General features: G+C 23.0%; 1 protein-coding gene across 2 annotated transcripts in view; it reads right to left on the bottom strand.

Annotated features, from left to right (window-relative positions):
* The window catches only part of LOC129610660 (homeobox protein 5-like), a 212,377-nt gene extending 207,319 nt beyond the window's left edge, over positions 1-5,058 (bottom strand). For both annotated transcript variants that reach the window (XM_055523300.1, XM_055523298.1), the window contains exon 1: positions 4,277-5,058. The gene's annotated coding sequence lies outside the window, so the exon portion shown is untranslated. The remainder of the gene's footprint in view (positions 1-4,276) is intronic.
* Positions 5,059-16,339: the final 11,281 nt, after the last annotated feature.

The raw sequence follows: 16,339 nt of genomic DNA, 5'->3' as shown, positions 1-16,339 counted from the left end.
GTTGATTATTTACTTTAGCCTAGATTTTATTAAACATAATTTTTTTTAATAGTAAATTAATATTTTTAATTCTTCTACACTAAATACCATATTGATATAGTTTTCAGAATCTCTGACTAAATTCTTCTAAAATCCTTTTTGAATTCACCATTACAAATCAAATATCAAATTAAATACGTTTGGAATCTATTATAGAGAATATTAAATACATAAACTCTTTATGTACCTTATCAAAAAAAAAAAAGGATTACATCCTATACTTACAAACAAACATATACATTTATAAAACAAAATAAAAATTTTAATAAAAGAAACAAAAAAATTTATTTTTACGCTTGTGTAATTTCTCACTTCATATAATACATATTAAATAGTTTGAGTCCTTTTAACATATGAACACATAACATACATACGTTTGCCGATTCTATTTATAAATAAATATATATACATTTTTTATTTATTTCATCAATAAGCATATTCTATAGAAATAATCACATTAAATTCAAAATAACAGTTCTTAATTTAACAGAAAAGGATTATTATATAGTTTCTAATATCTTTCTATATATCAGATTTAAAGCTTAAATTTAGACATTGTATAACTATTGAGGAGATCTCATTAAAATATTGTCCTACAATATAACTGGATTTATTAAAGTTTTCACAAAGTATTTAATAATTATATAAGCTAGTATCCTATTTAGTTTACTTATTACTTAGTTTTTCTACTTCATTAAGTCAAGGCAATATAAACATATTATTTAATATGCTTATGGTATAAAATATAAAACTGAAATTAATCAAGGATATTAAGTGACAAGGTGAAAGAATTTTTTATTTTGTATTATATATATATATATATATGTAATAGATTCAAGGCTTTTACGTGATGGTTTATTTTATTTTATCTTATATTTAGGACTTATGGAAAATTTCGTATTTTTTATTGTAATATTTTTTTGGAATTGTAAATTGTATACGTATACGTTCATATTATATAATGGTTTACTGCCTTGAAAAGTAAATTTTCAATGTCATTCAAAATGAAAATTTATTATAAATTTTGTAAGTAAGATCAAGTCCAGTCGGATAATTAAATTTAAATAGTTTTTAAATAATATAAGGTTGTTTAGTTCATTAAAGATTTTTACATTAATGCTATATAAAATTATTGAAAATTTTGAAATTTTTTTAAAGTATACGCATATATTCTGGATAAATTATATAAGATAAAGAGCGTTATATAACAAATAACTATTTAATTCAACTGAATAAGTTCAGTTTAAAAATTAATTCGTTTTAGGCTTAAACATAATTATTGCAATAGTCTAAGAACAAAAATTAAAGGGGACATTAACACATTTAGTAGTCCAGTCTGGTTCGACACCTAGGAAATAATCCAAAAAGACTGCCCCATTATAATTAAATGGCCACGTCTTAAACTAAATTCATAGAAATCATTGGAAATCACTTCGAAATTTTCTAATACAAAGCCAAAAATCTAGTATATCAATTCCAACTACTTTATTATCTAATCTAATTTAAAAGTTATATTAATATAACACATTTAAGTTCCCTATATTCTCAAAAATGAAATCATTGAAATTAAATACCAGAATATTTCATTGTGCGTGTATGTGTATGTTTCATTAAGTACCACATTTACAATATAAACTTCTCTTTTCATTTTATTTTTATAATTCCAAAAATTATTTCTAATCAATATTTTTGAATTTCATTTCATGTACGAATTTTCTTCTATTTTCCTCTAGGCTATTAGAATATATTATATTTTTTTGTTTTGAAAAATTTATTCATTATACTTATAATATAAATTGTTAGAAAATAAGAACAAATTGTTTTTTACATAATAATGTCACTATGTCAGCAAAAATTTTACTTATAACATTTATAATACTTATACACAGATAGAGATAGGGTTTTGAACATTTCCATAAAAGTATACATTTGTATATATATATATTAATAAAGATTTTATAATATTATAACAATACATTTACATTAATTTAAATATTTATGTATTAAGAAGACAGTAGATTTAGGATGCATTTAGAGAATGGTCAATATTATTTTATATATATGTATGTACATAATATGTACATAATGATAGCATTCTAATAAACTATTTCCTATTCATTGTGTTATCCTTTGCAGCTTCTATAATATATAATCATATTATATGTAGTATAATAGTTATATTTTGTTGATAATTTTAATATTTAATTTTGAGGTTATGTTATTGAACAGATTGAATAACAAATTTTATATACTTATACATCAGATGAATTTGAATAAACAGAGAAGGATCTAAGAGATTGAGAATTTTATTTTATTTATGGTATAAAGGGATTGGGAATTGTATTGTTAGAAAATTCAAGGAAATGAGAAAAATAATTTCCAGGTTCTGCCTGAGTCAGGAATACTTTTTAGTGACTTGCACAGTAGTTTAAATCTTGAAATTTTAATTGTAATTTAAAAATATTTTAAAAATAATGTTAGTCCGTATTTTTCCAAATTGCTTATCCCCAATTACAATGATTCTGATTCCCAAATTTGTAATAAAATTTAGTTGTATACCCATATATGGTGTTAAAACACATCATGTAGTAGCACGATAAAAATTTTAAGGTATCTTCGATTTGAACTAGTGCAGTTAATAATCTCAAATATTCTATGATTAAGAAATATTTCTAGAAAACATAATTTTCCAAAAATTTTGAATATAAATGAAATATTCTCAAAATATTTCAGAGAATTTTGGGCACAAGTCGAATGACTCCTTATAATAAGGGTAATTTGTTTATTTTAATTACATTTATGTAGTGTATTGTAGAAGAAAAATAAAATAAAATGAAACATTTTCGCCGTAAATTATGCAATATAAAAATAAATAAATTGTATGCGGGAAAAAATATTTTTCTTTCCAATTAAAATTTTTCATGAAATGAAAATACTTTGATATTTTTAAAATAATTTTCATAATAGCTATCTTTCATAATATTATAAATATTATATTTGTTATAATTTTTGCGGGATTTTTTCGGAATTACATATTAGATAATTTTCTCATACATCTTCTACATATTATGTATAATATGCCAAGAATGTTAAGACAAAAAACAAAAAACATAAAGAATCAAAAATTATAAAAAAAAAATTTTATAATAATTTTCATTTTTCAAATTTTTGTATAAAATACGTAGAATTTTTATATAATAAAATAACATTTTCCTAATAATTTCTATATAAATATAAGAGAGTAGATTGTAATCTAAAAATGTATGAATTGTATAATATTATAGCATGTATAACAATTTATTTAACATATGTGCATGTAAAATATTTTGTTATAATAATCTCCTTAATTATATATATATATATATATATATATATATATATATATATATATATATATATATGTGTATATATATATATATATATATATATATCTATATATATATATATATATATATATATAGATATATATATATATATATATATATCTATATATATATATCTATAATATATATATCTATATATTATTTACTTCAATATATATATATATGATATTTTTATTTTATTCTGCAATAATGACTCATTCAGTAATATGTTCTACTATAATATAACACAAAAAAAAACAATATGATATGAAAAACTCTTCATTATTATATTATTTGTGAGAACAGAATATGGGAAAAAAATAATAATAATAAAGAAAAGAATTTTATAATTTATATGAATAAAATATAAATTTGTTAATATATATGTATACAGTTAACCTTGTCAGCCGGAGACTCGCAATAGACTGATAATTTTTCTAGGGCTTAATTCAGGTTTCACAATTGTTTATAATTTTTTCGGTCTATTAATAAATCAAAAGAATAATGACATTTTGTTTTAAATTTCTCTATCTGTATTATTTTAAATAGATTATTCTCCATTTTCCCTAATGGAACAAAACTAGAACATTTTAAACCAAAATTAGTTCCGTTATAGCCTCGGACACAAAATATATTCAGAAATGTTTAAAAAAATTATTCTAAATATTTAACCAAAATTATTTTCGGTTTTATTGTTTTGAAACTTTCAATTGGCGATTTTTTTTCGATAATTACAGATTTTCACCTCTCAAGGAGAGTTTAGTTCGGCTTTCAGACGTTTTACTGTATGTAACACATGTATGTAAATATATTATATTATACTTATTTATATACGAACACACAAAACATATGAAAAATAAATTTTTTGTACTTACTTGTAATTTAACTTGTTTCGTGTAGGAAATCCTCAAGGATAATAATTGCTTTATTATTATTTTCTTATTCTTCTTTTGGAAAATCGTTTTTGTTTTTCGTTTTTATTCTTTATTTTTCTCTTTGTTTGTTGTTCTCTTTATTTTTTTTTTGTTTTGTTGTTTTATTTTTTCTATTTTGTTGCTTACGTATATTGTTGCCTTTTAATGTTTTTTTGGAGCCGCAATACAAGACAAAAATCAGCAAGGAAAAAATTTAAAAAAACAAAAAAAGAGAAGAGGAGAGAAAAATGAGTACGAAATTGTACTTTTTTTTTTATTATTTGACGTTTTCTTATTTTATTTCTTGCTTGTTTTTTTTTCACTTTTTCTTTCGTTTTATGATTTTTTATTTTTATAATTTTATTCTTGTTCTTCAATGAAGGTTGTTGTCAAATATAATCCTTTTTTTTTTTTTTTGAATTTTTTTGTTTGTTGTTATTGTTATATTTTTTTTATTGTACGTACATACGATTTTATATTTTCAAAAATTGTATTCAAAGAAACGAAAAAAAAACACACTTTTTAATTTTATATTGCTTATTAGGTATACGTATATCTTTTTGTTTTGCTTCTTGTTTTTGTTATAATTTTATGATTTTTATTTCTAAAGAGAGAATATGTATAAGATTCTAATAATACTGTTATACAAGGTATATATATCTATCTCTTTTTATTATTTGGGTTCGTTTTTCTTCTTGTTGTTATTTTTTTTTGTTTTGTTTGTTTTTTTTTTTTTTTAAATCCTTTGTGGGTAATTAAAAATGAGAAAGAAAATGAAATAAAATAAAATAAATAAATAAATCCTTTGTTATTTTGCCACTTGAAAATAATTTTATTACAATTTCTTTTGTCTCTTTTTTTTTTTTTTTATTATTTAAAATTTTTTTTCTTATTTTTAATCAATTTAATATCTACTTATATAATATGGTTTAGTGTGATGTTATATATGTGTATGTGCGCTATATATATATATATCATATTGTATTTAGATATTAAAATTATAATATATTCTATTATTTAATTTTAATTTATTTTGTAAATACAATGTATTAATTTATTTTAAATATTGTGTTATATAAAGAAATTTTTGTGATGGTATGATACCATTATAGATTTAATAATATTGTTATTATAGATATTTATCGTTTAATAATGTAGCTATATACAACTGTACGGAGTTTTGATCAAGTAGTCGTTGAGTATAGACGTGAAAACTAGAAGAAAAAATTTAAACACCTCACATACTTTTTAATTTAACTCTAATCGTTAGTTTATAAAAACATAAAAAAAAGAAGAAGTATATGTCCTATATACTTTAAAAAAATATTTATAACTTAATTTATTAGTTGTAATAAAGAACCATTTAGGAATTGTGCAATATACATTCTGATTGCATTTATGCAATCAGATTCAGCGCAAAGCTCTATAAAAAATAATATTGATAAAAATGTGACTGTAAGTGACATAATAAATGAAAAAATATATAAAATTGCTAATAAACCAAATTTAAAAACCATGTCACATGTGAAAAAAAAAGTACCAAAGGTGGTATCTAAAAAACAATATGATAATTTGGTAAATCAATATGACAAATTAAAAGTTGAATTTGAGAAACTTAAAAATTTTATACGTGCATCAAATAATAATAAAGGCGATTTGTCCGAGGACCACGTTGTGCAAAATACTTCACAGAACAAATTTCAACCTTTAATGGACATTGAAGGTGAAGAAGATCACATTGAAAGTATTAATATTGCTACAGAACGCAATAATGATAAAAACAGTTTCACTAACTATATTGAAGTATTGAAACAAAAAAATAGAGAAAAAAAACAAAATAAAAAATCAAGCACTTCTGGTGTTGGCAATAATTTGAATGTTCATGAAAATTCCATTAATTCACTAAATTTAAATTACCAAAATGGTAATAATGTACCTAAAAACAATGTTAATATCACAACAAACAATAATAAAAATGTATCACAGTTAAATAAATCTAGAATGCCACCAATTAATTTATATAATACAGATGTGGTATACTTGAAAAAATCCATAAAAAATGATTTAAAAATTGATAATTTTCTGGTCAAAGAACTTAATGATAACCACGCGGTAATTTACACTAAAAGCTTAGTAGATTACAAAAACATTTGTGACATGCTTACAGAAACTGAGGCTAATTACTATACATATACACCTAAAGAAGAAAAAAAAATAACACTCATTCTTAAAGGTATTAATAAAAATTATAATTGTGATGATATTTTGCATTGCTTAAAAACAAAAGAGAATGAGAGTTTAAAGTTTGAAAAAGTTACCCAACTAGCAACTAAAAGATCAATCACACAAAATATTAGTTTACCATACTATATTGTACAGGCTTCGCCTAATAGTTCAATAAATGCTATTAAAAATATAAAAGAAATTGATAATAGTATTGTTACTTGGGAAAATATTAGAAGAAAACCTATACAACAATGTACAAGATGCCAGAGATTCTCTCACACAGCATCCAACTGCCATATGGACTATAGGTGTGTTAAATGTGGAGAGAGTCATAAAATTGGAGAGTGCAAAATTACAAGCGAAGACGGAAGAGACAAATTATATTGTACTCTGTGCAAACAGCATGGTCATCCATCATCATACAAAAACTGCACTGAGTATAAAAGGCGAATGCAAATTAAAGAAGAAATGAAAAATAAAATTAAACAAAACATTTCTCAGAGACACATGAGTTATAACAACTATGTACAAACAGGTATATCTTATTCTAATGCTGTTAGAAGCAATAATATAAATAATAATAATTATAACAACTATGTACAAACAGGTATATCTTATTCTAATGCTGTTAGAAGCAATAATGTAAATAATAATAATTTTGTTAGTAAAAGTTACAATGAAAATAACATTAACAATATAGATAATAATAATTCTATTAATAAAATACTGGAAGAATTGCGAAATATGCAACAAAATTTTAATAAATTTGAAAAGCAATTGAGCGAACATTCCGTAATGATCGCTCAAATTATGAATTGGTATGGCATATTACCTAGTCATTAGTAATGGTTAATGGAAGTATGAATATTAATAGTATAAATTTAATTTCGATTAATGTTAATTCATTAGTATCATATAGTAAAAGATATTCTTTATTGCATTTTATAGAGAAAAATCACCCTGATATTTTGTGTTTAAATGAAACAAAATTACAATCAAAACATTATTTAGAAATAGATAATTACAATATAGTTAGAAGGGATCGTAAATACAATTCAAATGGTGGTGGTACAGCCATTTGTATTAAGAAAGGCTTAGCTTATGAAATTGTAGAAAATTTGAAATTTGATAGATTTGAATGCATAGAACCTTGTATAGTAAAACTTAATATAGGGAATAGAAAAAATCTGTACATTATAGCTATTTATGCCCCCAATGGTTCTAACAACAAATTTATTGAGGAGTTTGAAACTTTATTTTCTACGCTTAATTTAAATTGCTTAAATAATCTTTATGTTATTGCTGGTGATCTAAATGCTAAACATTCGTCTTGGCGTAATGAAAATATAAATAATAGAGGAACAAAATTACATAGATGGCTAAATTCAAATAAAATAATTTATAAATGTGCGCTTTACCATTCAGATACACCAACGTTTCCAAGATCAGGTGCTTTTATAGATTTAGTTTTTGCAGATGCTAGATTAAACACAATTAATCCTGATATGAATAGTTTAATAACAATACCGTACGATAGTGATCACAATGCTATCAAATTTAAATTTTCTGTAGCTATTCAAGGTATAGAGGTTGATACTAATAAGAGATATTGCTTTCACAAAACAAATTGGGAAAAGTTTCGCCAGTATTTAGATGTTAATTTTAACTTAGAATATATTGATAACATAAATAAAATAAGAGATAATATTAATATCGATATTTCAGATATTAATAACCATTTATTAGAAATTGAAAACATAATTAAAAAAACTATGAAAGAAGTAATCCCTTCAACCGTAAAGAAAAATCATTTAAAAAACTTTGAGTCAGTAAAATTAAAAAAGTTATGTAAAATGAAAAATAAATTATTAGACGATATACATAGAATTTACAGCCAAAACCTTGATTTCACATCGTCAGAAATAACGTTGTTAAGAAGTTTGTTACGAAACATAAAATGTCTGATTAAGCAGCAAATAAACATAGAAGTAGATAGGTATTGGACAAATAGGATACAAAAAATTCAAACAAGTAACCGAAATATGTTTCCTGAAATTAAAAAAATTTTTTATTCTAAACAGGATCAGAAAATATCGAGTTTAAACATTGATACTGAGTCGTGCAATTTGCTTTACCAAAACAATATAGATATTAATTCACTTGAAAAAACTATTACAGATAAATATATAATTAGCACACCATTAAATATTTATAAGATTTTAGGATCTCATTTAGAAAATACCCATAAGAATATAGGCACTATTGATAATAATTTTCATAGAAGAGTTAAAGATCGCGTCAAAGAGTTTAAAGAAATCAAAGTTAGGAAACAAGATAACAACATTACTATTAGTAATTTTAATGATTCAAACAAATCTTCAGAACAAAATGATAGTGAGTATTTTATAACTTTTTCAGATTTAAATTCGAAATTAAGGAGTCTTAAAAATAAAACATCGTCAGGGATAGATGAAATACCTAATATAGTTTTAAAAAATTTAAGCCCGAAAATCATTTCACAATATGTTATTTTATTTAATAATGCATTGAACTACTGCTATTTTCCATCTATATGGAAAAAAGCGAAGGTTGTGATGCTAAAAAAACCAGGAAAAGACCCAAAGGATGTTAATAGTTATAGACCTATAAGTTTGCTTCCTAACATAAGTAAGATATATGAAATGATTATTAATGACAAGATCGTTCAAATTGTAGATGATAGGCGGCTTTTGCCCGAAAACCAATTTGGGTTTAGGCATAAGCATAGCACAGTTCATGCCATAACGAAACTAACATCTGATATATGTTGGTTCATAAACCAGAAGTATGGTGTAGGGGCTTGTCTGATAGACTTTGAAAAAGCATTTAACAATATCTGGATTGAAGGATTAATTTTTAAACTAATAGAATATGAATTTCCCGAGAGGCTTATTAGTATAATTGTCGATATGATATCTAATCATGAATTTGTAATAGCTAACGATTCGAATTTATGCAAACAAATTTTTAGGATAGAAAATGGACTGCAACAGGGCACCATAAACTCTCCTATTCTATTCTCAATCTACATAATTGAGTTGCTAGAAATGCTAGGACATGTAAAAGGAAATAGTTATTCACTAGCCTTTGCAGATGACATTATACTATATTCTGCAGATAATACGATTGAGAAAATTCAAAATAGAGTTCAAAAAATGTTTAATCTAACAAAAGACTATAGCAAAGTATGGGCTCTAAAGATTAATTTTAATAAATGCGAAACTATACTTTTTCGTAACACAATTGATAAAGTTAATTTTAATATCAAGAAAAAATGGAAAAATTTTAGAATAAAAGTTGATAATAATAATTTATTAGAAAACAAAAAGACAGTTAAATATTTAGGCGTTCACCTACATCGAAATCTTAACTACATTGTTCATATAAAAAAAATAGTTGAAAAAGCAAATAAAGCATTTATGGCATCGAGGCGATTATTTTATTGCAAAAATGTTAGTAATAGAGTAAAAACTATTTCTTACCTTACATTAATCAGACCAATAATGACGTATGCTGCACCGATTTGGTATAATGTGAGCGCAAGTCTCATGGAAAAACTCAGAGTGTTCGAAAGAAAATGTATTAGGATTTGTATCGGGATAAATCGCAAACCTGAAACTGACTACCAGCACTATTTTTCTAATAAATATATTTATAAAGTAGCCAATATTAATAGGATAGATAATTTTTTAATAAAACTAATTCGAAGACATTTTGACAGGGCATTGAAAACTCCTGAAAATGGTCTAATATCAAATATATTTTACCACAATATGGAGTATATTAAAGAAAGCTTAATAACGGGTTTCATTGCGCCCGAACATTTTATATACTTAGACAGTAAGGGTTACATCCAAGATAGCGCGCATGTCCCTATATTATATCATTATAATAGACGGGCTACATGCAAAACCATAGATTATAACCCATCCTGTTTGAGTTATAGTAATCTAAAATTTGATATGAGTATACCTATTAGGGATACGTTCATTAACAGGGGTTACTGGTGGCTAGAAGAACAACTTTAAACAATGAAATACTTTGTGCGAGACGTACTTCCAGTATTTTCTCTTTAATTTAAGCTTAGTTTAAGTTAGGATAGGGTTTTTATTTTATTAAAAAATAATTAATTTTAGGTTTTTTTACAAAAACAATTTTCCTAAAATAAAAAAAAAAGAAATTATTGTAATTAATAATCATTTTAATGAACTAGCAATCCTCTAATACATTACAGAATACAACTAGCTACAAGAAAACAATAAGTTTTTAAGTTAGTTATACCAATTTTTTTTTTTATGTAAATAAATTTTTTTTTTAAACTTTTTTGTTATATAGTTAATAAGAAGAAAATGGATTAAATAAAGTTTACAAACAAAAAAAAAAAAAAAAAATATACAACTGTACATGTATATATATACAATAGTTTAATATTTTATAGGAGAGAAATAATAAAATCTATTTGAAATTATTAAATTTCTTAAAGAGAAATAAATTGAATCACAATAATATTATAATGTAAATTTTTGTAATATAATTTATTGTCATGATAATTCAGTATTTAATTATTGTGCTAATAAATAAACCTACTGTAGAATGATGTTATTGTCAGGGTTTCAATAAAATAATTTAAAAATTTCGACAAAATATTCTTATATTCACGAAACATCAACAAAATTCACAATAATACACGTTAAAATGCGAGAGTGAGAGACTTAACAGACAAAAGAATTGCAACGGTACCAGCACAAATTTTGTTTTATAGCTTGTTTTTATTTTAAAAATTCATTATCTGATAGTCAGTTAGTAATATGAACGGTTAAATTATTGTAATTTTATAAAAATTCTTAATTAAATTTCCCTTTTCAATTCTAAATTTCAAATTCCTATCGCAACAGTAGTTATTGTATGTGGATAAATAATAAGAAATTAATATTTTTGAAAATTTTGCTCTTTATTTCATATACATATACCACCATTTTTTTATAAATACCCTTCGATTCTCACCACTCTCTAATCATGTACAACTCTCTTCTTATTTAAATAATGATAATTACTGATTATAAATGAGAATATAGAGAATAAATTAAAATGCTATGTGAATGAGATCAATATTGCTTTCAAAGTGTTTACATTTACATTATAAAATTTTATTATTTTTGTATTTAACATGATATTTGTAATATTCCTTTATTTTTATTATTACCAATATTAACATTGATTTTACATGTACATTTGCATATTATATGTACTCATATATCTTAAAATATTGCTATTATTCTGTATATTCATTTCTAAAATATTGTTATAATGTTATAGAGATTTTCTCATGCATAAATATATATAATTCATAATTTATAACTTTAAATTTAAATTGATCTGTTCAAAACTTAATAATGACATAAATTGCTACAACTATAACTCAATAACTCTTATGTCACATTACATTTTATATTAAATTATTTAATTTTGACGTCATAATAATCTTAAATGTCATAGTTATCTATATAATTAAGTAATTTTATTTTAAGTATACATTTATGTATAATTGTATAAATTCATAATATTTAAATATTCTTTAAATTTATTCAGTTAATTTGTTATACTTGTATAATAATTAATTTATTATATAAGCTACATAATTCTGACATTCCGATATATGTACATATGTGATTTCCAAAGAAAAAATTAAATATAAAAAAATATATAAAAAACAAAATTTAACCCTCATAATTTTACTCTTTTTTTACACACAAAAATAAATGATAATGACGGTAAATAAAATTTTTTTCCAATGCAAAAATTCATAAATTCATAAATTCATATACATAAGTTTCTTTTGAAAATTTAATTGCAATATAATATGTGTGTATATTTGTATATATGTATAAGAGTGTGTATATTTTACATACACAATATTTTGTTTCAAATTTTTCTATTTTTAAAACTTAATATATAGATATACCATAATATACGTGTATGTAAATATAAACAAAAAACCTATTCACCTTGCCGAGAGAAGAACCTTTTGTATAACAAATTATTATGCATGCATATAATAATAATGTTTTTTTTTATATATATATATTTAAAATTTTTTGATGATTATACAAAATTGAAGCATTTATGCACTTTTGTGCAAATAAATTCCGAAAAAAACAAAAAATCAAAAAATATGTTATACACGAACATGTACGAAATTATATGAGATCAAAACGATAAGCACGTGTATATGTCAATTTATATTATATATATGGGGACAAGGATATGTTCGTGTATAATATTACAAGTGCTAATTTGTAATTATAAAATGTTTGGTATATTTAAAGGTAATATATAGACATACATATATATGAAGGTATATGCAAATGATATACGCATTTGATTTTCATAAAATTAAAAATTCGTGTTCGTATATATGTATGTATATATATGTAAATTTTAAGGTTTAAAGGTAATATTTTTTGGGTGTAAATTATGCCATTTTATTTTTTTTCGTTTAGAAAATTTCAGAATATTATCAGATTTAATAATGAATAAAATTGCATATTTTTAGGGGGTTGAAATATATAAAAATTGTTTTATAAGGGTTTTTTTTTTAAGAAGTTATAACACTTTGTATGTATAACAGTTTTCACCAACTGCACTAGTCTTTATACAAATAATTATACTGGAAGGAGGTATCCACACGTGTTCCGGCACGTGTTCCAAGGAGGTACCCATTCAAATATTCCGATTTCTATAATTTTACCCTATTAATCTAAAAATTAACTATTAAGCTCATATTTTATTAGTTTTTGAGTCAATAGAGGTATCCACACGTGTTCCGGTACGTGTTCCAAGGAGGTACCCATTCAAATATTCCGATTTCTATAATTTTACCCTATTAATCTAAAAATTAACTATTAAGCTCATATCTTATTAGTTTTTGAGTCAATAATGTGAAACCAATATCATTTTCAACATTGAATTTAAAAATACGGGCAGCAAGCAAACGAGAGGACAATAACAATTTTTATAATATTTAAATTAAATTTCGAATAATAAATTAAGAAAATTGGCATGTAGGGGGCCAATAATTGATTCATTTGCATATAATAAAAAAAACAAAATTAGGCTATCTTAAAAATTATAAATTTCAAAATTTAATTTAATAGCTCTTTTAACAATTTATATAAAATCATTTTAAATTATAACAATAATAATATTTCCAATTTAATAATAAATTTATAATGAAGGCAAATAAAACAAATTACCTTATGTAATTTTAAATACAGAAACAACATTTTTATTTATTGCATTATTGACATTTTCAAATTTACACGAATTTAAAACCATTTCCATATATATATATACATATATATGTATGTATATGAATAAAAATTTTATATCAAGAGAATATCGCAATGCAAAATAGGAAATAAACGATAAAATATAAAGAAAGTCAAAAATATATTTTGGTATAATTTTATTTTTACCTTATATCTGCAATAAATATGCATATATATATATCCAAACATACAATATAAATATATAGTATAATAAAATCATTATCAAAAAATTTATTTTTCAGAATTAATATGTCACATGTGATTAAATTTTAATTTATGAATATTTGACTTTAATTTTACATTTACGATCAAATCTACGATATAATCAAAGTCTAATGAAAGTTGTATATATTTAAACAATGATCACAGACTTTGTCTAACAGCAAATAATAGAATTTACTCTACTATCATCAGGCATACTCTCAAATTTTTTAAAAAGTAAGATAGCAACAATTAAGATTTTTTGTGGAATCAGCAGTATCACGTAATTTGAGTCTGATATGTAAACAATTATCGAATTTTATGATAGCTTTAATCATAAATTTTGTCGTATATGTCGCATTTTTGTCGTATATGTCGCATTTTTGTCGTAATTTCGATTTGAGATTTGAATTTTGATCCTATTGGAATAGAAGCAATTTTATTAATATTGAATTTCTGGGAAACCATTTTTTTGGGAACCAGTTCTATATAATTCAATATTACAAATATGAACAGCTCAGCAATAATATTAAGTAAACTAAAAAATACAAAATTATAACATGCGGCATTTTAATTTTAAATTAACAAAATATAATAGTATGCAATTCACACAAATAACCATACATACGTCCATGTATGTATGTATGTTATACAATGAGGAAAATGAGTGCAAAATTATATTTACAAGGTAAAAAACAAAAAAACAAAAACTACATTATGTAAGTATATATTTGCGATTAAAATCTTTGTACAGAAAAAAAAAAAAATATATAAAGAAAATGATTTTATTATGATTTCTATACACGACATGTACCCCAAATATACATAATGTATATATTTATATACGTTATATATATATATGTATAACACTTAAGTGAGGATGTAAAAAAGAAAATTATTTTTGTAAAATTACACGTACAAAAGAAAATATACGTGCACATTCTTGCACATAATATACAAATGTATGATTTCAATTGAAATGATATATACACAGATATGCATATAAAAGAAAAAGAAATGTGTTATACAAAAGATAAGAAGTGAAAACTTACAATTACCTTTATAAATGTAATAATATTTTCTTTTGAATGTAGGTGAATTGAAATAGAAAATGAAAAAAATTAAAAAGTTAAAAGGTATTTAAATGTTTCCATTAATATTTTCATTTATCATACTATAACTGTTATACATATATAATTGTATTATAATTTTTCATTAATATAAAGGTTAAAATTTCCAAGACAATAAATTTTGTGAATTGTTTTTTTTTTGTTTTTTTCAGATTTAAGTACATTAGAAAAACATAATATTTTAATAATACCTTACGAATTACAAATATATAATTTTAGTATAACACATTAGATTTAAAATGAAAAATATTTTAAGAAACACTATTTATTGTAAAGAAATTTTAAAATTTTTTCTTATCAAAGACTCATATGGCGCTAACAGAGATTTTCTTATATATAGACTTTAAGGAGATTAACAAGGAAAAAGTATGAAAATATTTGTTTTTCATTATTTTGTTATACGATGGTTTTAGTTTCTTGTTACAAATGACCTAAACTTTTTTTTCTTTTAATTCTTAAGAATTTAATTAAGTCATGTCATTCATATTGATTTTAAATGAATTGCGTCTGAAATTTTAAATTTGCGGCCCCCTTATTCTCTTCTAATATTCATCGAGATATCAAGAACAATTTGGCTCAATATTGAGCTGCACATCAGCCCGGGCAATAGTAAAAAAAAAACCTCTCTTTTTTTCCCTTGTAACTCTTAACAGCTATCACATGATAAATTGAATTAGAATCACAACTGAAGCATATACCCTTTAACAGGCCTTTACCCTGTATATGTATATGACCTCCAGGAACCTATTGCACCAATAATTTTTTACGTTAATCAACTTCTCAACAAAATTTACAAAGCTTCTGTTACACCAAGAGTAACAAAAAAAATTAAGAAATATGGCGGTGCAATAGGGCTCTGAAATGGTTGCCCCATTTAACACATTAACAAGAGCCTCATTTACCCTATAAACAACATGTGATTTTAAAAATTTCATTTGAAATTCTATTGAATTGCATATTTCGTGGGGTATAAATTAAAATTATACAAAAAAAAAACACTTAATATTTAATTTAATTTTAAAAAATTCCATAACTAATTTAATATTCATTCTAAATTTTTTTTTTTAGCACATTATAATCCACGAATTTCATGAGTCATT

Source organism: Condylostylus longicornis, unplaced genomic scaffold (assembly GCF_029603195.1).
Source record: "Condylostylus longicornis isolate FDR11 unplaced genomic scaffold, ASM2960319v2 ptg000046l, whole genome shotgun sequence".
In the NCBI taxonomy this organism is placed as follows: Eukaryota; Metazoa; Arthropoda; class Insecta; order Diptera; family Dolichopodidae; genus Condylostylus; species Condylostylus longicornis.
Note: the sequence above shows the minus strand (reverse complement) of the source record. Positions and strands in the feature narration are given on the sequence as shown.